General features: G+C 33.0%; 2 long non-coding RNA genes across 2 annotated transcripts; one reads left to right on the forward strand and one right to left on the reverse strand.

The window, feature by feature from the left end:
- Positions 1-646: 646 nt before the first annotated feature.
- On the reverse strand, positions 647-2,579 carry LOC132060557 (uncharacterized). Its single transcript, XR_009415947.1, has 3 exons — positions 1,847-2,579; positions 1,452-1,506; positions 647-778 (listed from the first exon to the last, which is right to left on the reverse strand). It is a non-coding gene; the product is annotated as an uncharacterized LOC132060557 (long non-coding RNA).
- Positions 2,580-6,909: 4,330 nt separating this feature from the next.
- On the forward strand, positions 6,910-8,584 carry LOC132060559 (uncharacterized). Its single transcript, XR_009415948.1, has 3 exons — positions 6,910-6,958; positions 7,204-7,535; positions 8,504-8,584. It is a non-coding gene; the product is annotated as an uncharacterized LOC132060559 (long non-coding RNA).
- The last annotated feature ends 1,546 nt before the right edge of the window (positions 8,585-10,130 follow it).

The raw sequence follows: 10,130 nt of genomic DNA on the forward strand, positions 1-10,130 counted from the left end.
AATTACACAGTTAAGTGAGAATTTGGTGTAATTGAGAGGGTGTAATTACACTCTCTAATTCTCAAGGGGTGGGGGGGGGGATTGAGAATTGAGTGTAATTACAACCTGTAATTGTAGGTTTACTCTTTAGTTTGTTTCTTTTTTGTTTTTTTTTTAATTTATTTTTTAGTTCTATTATTTTATTTTTTATTTTATTTTTATTTCTATTATTTTAATTTCTTTTTTATTTTTACTTTTAAATTATTTTTATTTTTTAAAATGTATTTTTCTTTTTATATTGTTTATTTTTCATTTCCCTTCTTCTCATTCTCAACCTTTTCTTCTTGTGTGTCACGCCCGAACACAGGCACAGTCGTAACACGGCACCCCGTCCCGATTGCGTACGTGTGACCGAGCGAACCAAGCGTCGGTTGAATCAACATATGATACCAAAACATAACTGATTTATAAAATAAAACTAACACATGCTGATTAACTAAAAGTCTGACTGAAATATCATAATGCGGAAATACTTAGACAATCTGAACAAATCTGAAAGTAGCCAACATGGCTAAACCAAAACAACTGAACGACTGAGTATAACTGTCTACGAGGCTAACATAACAAATATCTGATCGTCCGGATCGTGTCTGTAGGCCTCAATGAATACAAAAAGGTAATCGTCTAGAAAGCTGTAAGAACTGCATGACTGATATCGCCCCGAAGGAAGTTGGGGCTCACCAAAGTAGCTGATACGAACACTCCTAAGTAGCTGGATCGTCAACCTATATGTCGTTGCCTGCATCGCGAGATGCAGGCCCCCAAGAAACAAAAAGGGACATCAACACATTTGAATTGTACTTGTATGTAAAGCAACTGAAGCAATAAAGTACTGAAACTGAAATTGATAACTGTAATTGTAATAGCAAGAAAGTAGAGATATGAATACTCCCTGCTTTGTATCTGAATCATCTGTATTATTTGTGTTTATATATGTGGGGCCTCGGCCCAATAATAATTGCACTCTACGGCCTCGGCCTAGTAGTGCGTCAGTCAATGGCCTCGACCATGTATACGTATACACAAGATCTTGTGCCCTTGGGCAAAATCACATATGTTTAATTATGGTTAATTAATAAAGACGAGACCATAACAACAATGAACAATACCGAATGAAATAGACATCTTTGGTGAATCGAAAACATTGACTGTCTCTGAGCATACTGAATTTCTAGACTGAGACTCATGTGGTAACAATACATAAGTCTAAAGATTACGTACTGAGTTCATGATATTCAAAGTGACAACCATGAACGAATTTTGTAACTGCAACCCTAGAAGATAACAGTTCTACAACATATCATGAAACTAGGGCTAAACTGTATTCTGAGTCAAATTACTGACAAGTATGAAGAATGAGGCATAGGGAGAATCATAAACATTCCCTAACGTAGATAGTTAGCCTCACATACCTTAATTCCAGCCTTTGAGCATAATACAATGTTCGTCAACCCTTTCAACTTTGATCTATATCAATACAAGTCAAAGGGATTCTATATTAGCAATAATATCCATGCTTTTGGTCATCTAAGCATTTTATCAAACACTTAGTGGGCATAATGCTCCACAGTCTCCATTAATGGTGTTTCTTCACCCAATTTCCATTCTATTACTTCTAAGTGATTCTACAATCTCAATTAGGTGTAATTAACATCATTCTCCATCACCCATATGATTATAACAATCTCAAGTCAATAATCCAAAACCCTACTATAGTTCGTGTAATTCTCTTTACGAAACCCATTTACTATTCTCCCAAGAACTCATCAATTCACTATTATGAATGATTAGAGTGTAGAAGCATTACCTTTTTGACGTTCAATCCTCTTGAATTCGAGTTCTAGGGTTTCCACGCCCAACAATAATGTTCCACTCACAACTCTATTGATTAGAAGGGTATACTCACGTTAGAAAGAGATTAGGGACTTGAATTCAACCTAGAATCATGATAAAACTTACCTTGGAGGGTTCTTGAGGCTTGGGACTTGTTCCCTCTGACTTTAGAGTGATATTTCGTGACTAAGGGTGTTACGAAAATAAACCTCAAGCTTAAATATAACTTAAAACGCGAAATCCCGACTTTTGACCCGAAACCTGACCTGTTATGCGATGGGACCGCGACGCACATGCAGCATATGACCCCCTGCAGGTCAATATTCAAAGAGGGATTTTTTGTGCGATTGGTGCGCGACGCGGAGCCCGTACACGCGCCCGCACGCTCCCTCACAAGGGACCTGTGTCGGTTCTGCACAGTATTTGGTAAAATGGACATAACTTCTTGTACAGAGCTCTGTTTGGGCTCCACAATATACCGTTGGAAATCTATTTCAAAGGGCTACAACTTTCATGTTTTAAGTTTCCTCAAATTCCCAACGGATTTTCACGAAATTTGACTGGAAGGCAGACGTATCGAAAACTTAGCCGATTCTATAGAATTTTAAGTGCCTTACTATTAGCCATATTGAGACGATCATATCTCCTTGCTCCGATCTGTGATTGGTCTGGTCCTTATATTGTTAGAAAGGTATTTCTACGTGCTACAACTTTCATTAAGGGTACTTCCCAAATTCCCAATTAATCAAGGAGTTATGGCTGCCCGAAATAGGCCTATCAACCATTTTCGCAAAACGTTCAAGCCTTCAGTTTTTTTCCACTAAAACTCTAATGACATGAGTCTAACCTTAGTTCTAAGATACGGGGTGTAACATTGTGGTTCCATGTAATTGCTCGTATTTTTTTTATTTTATTCATTTAGCATAACCGTGTTATTATTCTAATTTAAGAAACTACACCTCTTAATATTGGAAAGAATGAGTCATTAACAAATTTGGCATAAAACGAGTGACGTTATTAAAATAGAAGTTCATTGTGAATGAGGTTATAAACTTATATTTTCCGTTTCTTTTGAATTATTTACTTAAGTTACGTTGGAAAATGTTGGAATTTGACATGACATTATTATGTTAAACTTTTTCTTTTTCTTTTGAATTTAGGTTATATTTTCAATTTTAAGTTATTTGCTTTCACATTGCATGTTGTTTATTTTTTCACTTACATTTGATGATTTTTTATGTCAAACATTTGAATAATGTTATGGCATTATATTTATAAATATTATTTTTTTGACAAACACCCAATCCATGATGTCCTCAAAAAAAAAGTCCTCTTTTAAGTTTTATAATTAATTAAAATTAAATATAATTAATTTGAAAAATATATATCAATTATTTTTTACAATATTAGTTACAAATATATGATTATTAATTAATATATTTTCAAGAAACAATGTGTTATTAAATAACTAATTTAATATCATTTATAAAGGCAAGTATTTTTTAAATATTAATTTTAATTTTTTTATAATTAAATTTTATTTTAAAATTAAACTAACTTTATAATTACACTTGTGCAACTAAATGATACGCTTATAATTACGTTATGAAACAGGTCGTTGTAATTACACTACTGTGTAATTACTAGGCTGTATAATTACTATCCTAGTAATTACACCAACTCCAATTACTAGGTGGCTTTCCAAACAGGCCCGTTTAAGGTACTGAGACTTTATGTATATTAGTTCCTTTACTGTCACCTTTATAGAGATAAAATAGTAGTAGTACATATGAATTATATTCTATCGATATTAAGTTAGATTGTGACATTGGTATTTTGTATCAAATTTATAAATTCAGTATTTGGGTATAGAATGTTGAGATTTAGTTCTAAACCTAAAATTATAGGATTAGTTTCCCTAGGCTAATTTGGATCATTTATTTATGTCATTGAATAGATTGAGGCTCTTGGAGATTGTTGGAAGAGAATTTGGCACTTCAAGAGAGGTTGTGTTCCGGTTATAAGGCAAGTGAGACTTAAACTCCTAGTTTACTTGTTTTCATAAAAAGCATATGGTTTGTGTTGCATGTATGCATTTAAACCATTTAGTTCGTATGGGTGGGCAATCATGATCTAAATTGAGAAATTTTTAAGTGTCTAAAATAATGACCGTATGAGTCCTTTAGCGTAATTTCGCTTAAGTAGATGCTTGCTATAGATGTAAAGTTTAGAATTGATATTGATTGGATGTTTGTTCCACCTTATCATATCTTCATAGGGGCATACTCCGACAGGCCCTATTGGGTTCTGTTGGAGGTAGATGCCAAAATTATAAGTGACCCGGGTAAGATGTGGGTAAATAATGCCCACTTCGGAAGACGGGGTAAGACATGGACAAGTACAAACCATGTCCCGTGAGGATAGATTTAGATTCAATGTATTTCGAGGTAGATGCCAGAATTATAAGTGACCCGGGTAAGATGTGGGTAAATAATGTCCACTCCGAAAGACAGGGTAAGACATGGACAAATACGTACCGTGTCCCGTGAGCATAGATTCAGATTCAGTGTATTTCATGTCTTGCTTGTTTATGCTTCATAATTTCAGCTTCAGCTTCAGTGTTTGTATATAAAAAATATACTTGTACTGTTTAATTGCTATTATGCACTATTAGGGATTTCTAAGACTTGCCCCAGGGGTAAGCTGAGAGTGTGTCGATGATCTTGCTGGGTTTTTTAGACTCATGCTAGTTGATATTTGTATGTGTGTAGGTGTGGTTAATGGCGACCAGGTAGCAGATACTTGATCATTCCAGCTTACGTCAGTCCAGTTCAGTCGAGGTGAGCCACCATTAGATCATGACTGTCTCTTCTTCTTTAGTTGACTTAGTAGTATTCCGAGCTACGTCTCATACTTTTGTATTCAGACTAGTAGTTTCATGACTTAGCCATTTTATGGGGTTTATGGGCAGACTCAGTATTTGTATTTCGCTTCCGCACTTTTCTTTATATTGTGAGACAAGTAGTATTATTCATTTTATTTGTTAATTTTTGCATAATTAGCTCAGAGGGTTCGCCTTATGGGTAGAAGCTCGTCAGGTGTTCTGTCACGGCACAGTGTTCAAATTTGGTTCGTGACAAAGAGAGAAGCGAAAATGTAAAAGAGAGGACTTTTTTTTAGTTGGATGTAGTGGTAGAATTCAACTCAAAAAGGGAAAAATTTGTGAAAAGATCTACCTTAAGGGTGTGCTGTATATGGCGAACAAGTTGTTTAAAAATCAAGAAAATAATTTTCTTATTAAAAGTAGGGAACACAAATTTTATAAGTGATATTTTATGTTGATTAACTAATAAAAAAAATGGAAATTTTCAACAGACATTCGATCAGAAATTAAATCCGTCAGAATTTAGCTCGTCGCTAACGTGTCTGATGAATTTTCAACTAATTCCATCAAAATTTCTGTCTTTTTTGGTAGTGATTGTTTCTTCCCCACGTACCCCAACCCCCATCACATGCCCCCAAAACCACCACCCACCACCGTTATAGATTTATCCAAACCACCTCCACCAACAACCACCCCCAATCACCCTAATCCCATTGTGTTTATCTAAATTATACATTAGTGTTTTTGGACCAATATCTTATGCTTAACTACTTCTAAACACCGGAATATATAAGAGATCATTTCTTTTTGAGGAAATATATTCTTTCGTACCAAAAGCACCCAAATATGCTAGGCAAAACCTACAAAATAAATCATTATGGGAAACCCACACTCTATGTAAGTTAAATGGTTGTTTGGGTCATTCAACGCTTATATTATGTTGTATGATATATACTATGATGCTATTATTGATAGAGCAATATCTTCTACCCTTTGTGAAACTAATTGTATTCAAGAACGGAAGAATCCTCCCAACCTAGGCAAGTAGTTTTCGATCAATTGGCCATAAAAATGTTTTGCTCTACTAATTTGCAATAAATTTTTAGATATAAACCGACGTTTTTAACGATATAATGAATTCAATGCTAAAAAATTTAAATGTTGAATTCATAAAATTTCATTCAACATTTAAATTTTGGATTTGCTTCTCGGATTTAGACGTAATTTGAAAGGTCCATAAATAGTAAGAAAAATAAAAAGAAGATTATTTACTAAATAACTGTTCCAAAAGAGGACGACATACGGAAAAATTTCCCTCCTTCTATGATACTTATTTTGTTTATTTCAATTTATATTTTTCTGAATCTTTTGTTCATTGTCTTATTAAACAAGAATTGTACCTAAAATAAACACTGTACCTTTTTTGTTTTCTACTTGCCTTTCAGATGGTGGACGTTTTCTTCTTTTGCATTTTTCATTCTTTAATTTTTATCATTTTTTATTTATTATTTTGCATCAAGATGTTTTTTTAAACCAAAACTCTTGAGAGAATTTCTTGGAGTATACTCCAACACATACCTATGAAAGGAGGTTCAAATATCTTTTGATGACACATTGATACAACTTCTAAGTTCTAACGAAAAATCATGGCTGGTTAGTATTTATTTATCTTTTCTCGTTACTACTCAAATTTTCTTCTTTATTCTTTTATCTTCTTCCATGTAAATGTCTGGTTAGCATTTTTTAAACTATACTTATTTCTGCTATTGGATTTTGCCCTCTTTATATTCTACTGATATCTTCTCGTTAAATTTTCTTTTTATTGTTAAATATTTATTATGTGATCATGCTTCATGATTAAAATTTAGCTATTAAAAGACCCAATCAACAAATATATAGGATTTTTTTTTTTTTTTTTTTACAAATCTAGTATTAAAGAGCTGAGTAATTAATAGAAGTGTAACTTACAAATTAAACTCAATGGGGAATCCAGAAAAAAATAAAAAATAAACTGTGCATCTGGATTGGACGCATGCAACATGATCGGGCAATGGCTCCTTTACATACGTTTAATATTGTTTGATCTAACATTATTCACTAATTAATTTTATGCTGACAATAATCTAATTATTGATTTATTTATTTATTTATATGCAGATGATAATCAGCATTCTGGAGATCAACGTAATGGTATTTTATGGGGTATGTTGAGTTTATTGAAAGTCCACTTCACTTATCGTTGTTCAATTTGTTCATAGTGCTTCTCTTAATAAATTGTCAGCCACAAAACGTTTCCGACATAGTCGATCAAAAACCGTTGAAACGTTAAGACGAAAAATAAATTTTGGCAGATTTTCGATCGGACGTATGTCGGAAATTCCAATATGTTTGGTAGTTATTCATGGTTTCTTGCTAATGGTACATATATATTTTTTTTCTTAAATTAGGTTTGTCTTTTGGAGCAGCTTCAGCAATAGCTTTGAAAACCATTAGTGCTTTATTTCCTCAACGAACTACTGAAGATAATACAGAGAAAGTTACTCAAGTTATTATACCTGCTATTACTATTAATATACCTCAAAATTTAAGCAATCAAGTGAAACTCCAGCATAATGTGTCTGCAAATCCTTCTGTCACTATTAATACGCCGCTCAATTTAACCGATCAAGTGACACTCCATCACAATGCCTCGGCAAATCAAATTACTTCTCAACCCAAGCCTAAGGCTGTAGGTCATCCTGTGTCATGTGAGCAATTGATAGGCGGTTTATTAAATGATGTGAGTATTTTCCTTCTTTTTTTTTTTTTTTTGTTTGTTTGTGAAATTGATTGTATTATAGTGTTCTTCGGAATTCTTGGTTAGAACGTGCCGAATTCAGGATTTAAAATTTTTAGATTTCGATTTTCACCTTTTATTTGGAACTTTAAAGAGCCTAAGAGGAACGTATAAACCAATGCTTCCACAGATTCAGTCGTGGTTGACAATTATAGCTTTTATGATGAGATCTATATTGATAATAGTGACAATATTGATGATAGTTACAATTTTGATGCTAGTGAATTTGATACAGAGTACGGAACTCCTAACTATAAGATGAATGGCCAGGCTAATTTTGGATATGATTGCGGAGATAGATTGATTTTATATCCCCTTTTTTATTGATGGAAAATCTGTTCGGAAAGAGATATTTATTAAATAATAAAAGCGGCAATCGTTTGGTACCTACTTACTATGAGATTTATGGACACTATCTAATAGTGAGGGTAGGGCAAGCTCTTCTATTATATTCTTGTTCGTGGTTTCTCTTGGCTATATAGTTCATCCGGGGTAGAGATTGAGCTTCAACAATCTTTAAAGTTTTTAGTATTGAACATTTGAACTCATTATATACTTTCAAAATTACGGATTTAGTAATTAATATTATTTGTTGACATTTTAATGGTTTTTCTCACATACTCATGTATATTTCGTGTAAAAAATATACTGAATAATATGATTCAATAAATAAGAGAAATCGTTTTGTTTTAATTTAGTGAATATATGTTCCAGTGTGTTCATTTTTTGGTACTTTGATAGTTCGTAGAAGCTAAAACTACAAAAAAAAAAAAAAAAAAAAAAAAAAAAAAAACAACAAATGAAAACAAAAACAAAGGATTAATGAAACTCTTTTATGCTCATTGATTAATGTATCAAATATTTTTCCTTGAATCACCCTATTCTTAATTTCTCACTAATCATATTTGCAGTGCAAAGGACACCACAGCAATCAATGTGACTCCTATTCTAAGATATATAAGCAATTTTGCTCTGGATCAGGTATTTTTCATTTCATGCCCCTATTTATGGTTTTATTTTAATTATTATTTTGAACTCTTTCGTGGGAAAAAGTCATGTAAGCTCTGTTATATTGTCAAGTATGATTTTTCTCTGTCTATGTTTTCTTACCAATAACAATGGTAGCTAAATTAGCTTGCGTTCAATTCGATAATTTTATCGATATCTGTACAAGTAATTGATATACACTGGGTAAGCATAGAAGTAGAAATCACACATCTAATGTATAAATATTTGCAATTGTAAATACTTTGATTGTTAACTTCTTTACTTTTAATGTGAGACTTTTCTAATATAATCGGGTCTCAATGCGAGTATCGAATACCACCTAAGTTACACGGACTCACCATTTTGGGTGTCGTCCCGTCCCGGATACGGACGGGTGTGGGTGCCGAAACGGCAAACGTTCCGGATATGGTCAATAACGGCAAACGTTTCGGATATGGTCAATCACATACGGATACTTTGATCGGAGTCCGTCGACAAATTTGGGGGAAAAATTTGAGATTTTGATTTCTCAAAATTAAAAATAAAACAGATTTAAGATAAGGAAAATGACATACCTTCAATAATATAGTACTTTTATTTCATATATGTTGCTGCATGTTACAGATAAACCAAGAAGTACTTTTATTTCATATACATGTAAGTTTTTCATAAGAATATCTCTCAAAATTTGTAATATCTTTATAGCTCTATTTTTTATATAATTTTAAATTATCTTAGCCAAATCCCCGCACCCATATCCATAACCGGATACGCACCCCCGAATCTTAAATTTAGATTTTGCCGAATCCGACACTCGAATCCGTACCCGTATCGGATACCCGCACCCGAGTCCGTGTAACTTAGAATACCACATACAAAAGAAAAAAGTAAAAAGAGTATCATTTAGGGCTAACATTGAATTTACAAACTACACATGGTTAATAATACAAAAACTGCAAAATTTAAAAAGGGATAGATAAGAGTCAAGATTCTGACCTTAATAGCACAGCATGTCACTTTATGTTACCCAACACAATTGGTGCATTAGTTAAATTAAAACACTTTGTTTTACAATTGCTTCCCATGGGCCTAGAAAGTATGGTAATGAACGAGATTCCTCCGCTCTTAATTAGCGATTTGTATTTGAATAATGGGAATGAAGAAATTTTTCGTCAGTAAACTTCGAATACCGCATAATTGATGCAGGTGCTGCCGTTTCCACAGCAGATATTGGCTCACGTCTTTTGCTTGATTCCTTCTATGGCGTAAGTTTTTCAACTATTATCTGTTTGAGGAAAATAATTTTTATTTTTTCATGTTTGATTGATAAAAATGTTTTGAAAAATATTCTTTTTTAGGAAAATAAGGTTCTTAAAAATTAGAAAAATGACTTCCCAAATGGAGTAGAAAAAACAAGTTCTACAGGTGACAAATAAACAAAATATAATCTTACAACATTAATGAGAAACAATTCATTTCGATTCTATTACGAAATTCCTACGTACCTCTCTGAACCTTATACAAAGTTCCACCTCTTCGTGCACATATCTG

The sequence above is a fragment of the Lycium ferocissimum genome, chromosome 6 (assembly GCF_029784015.1).
Source record: "Lycium ferocissimum isolate CSIRO_LF1 chromosome 6, AGI_CSIRO_Lferr_CH_V1, whole genome shotgun sequence".
NCBI lineage: Eukaryota > Viridiplantae > Streptophyta > Magnoliopsida > Solanales > Solanaceae > Lycium > Lycium ferocissimum.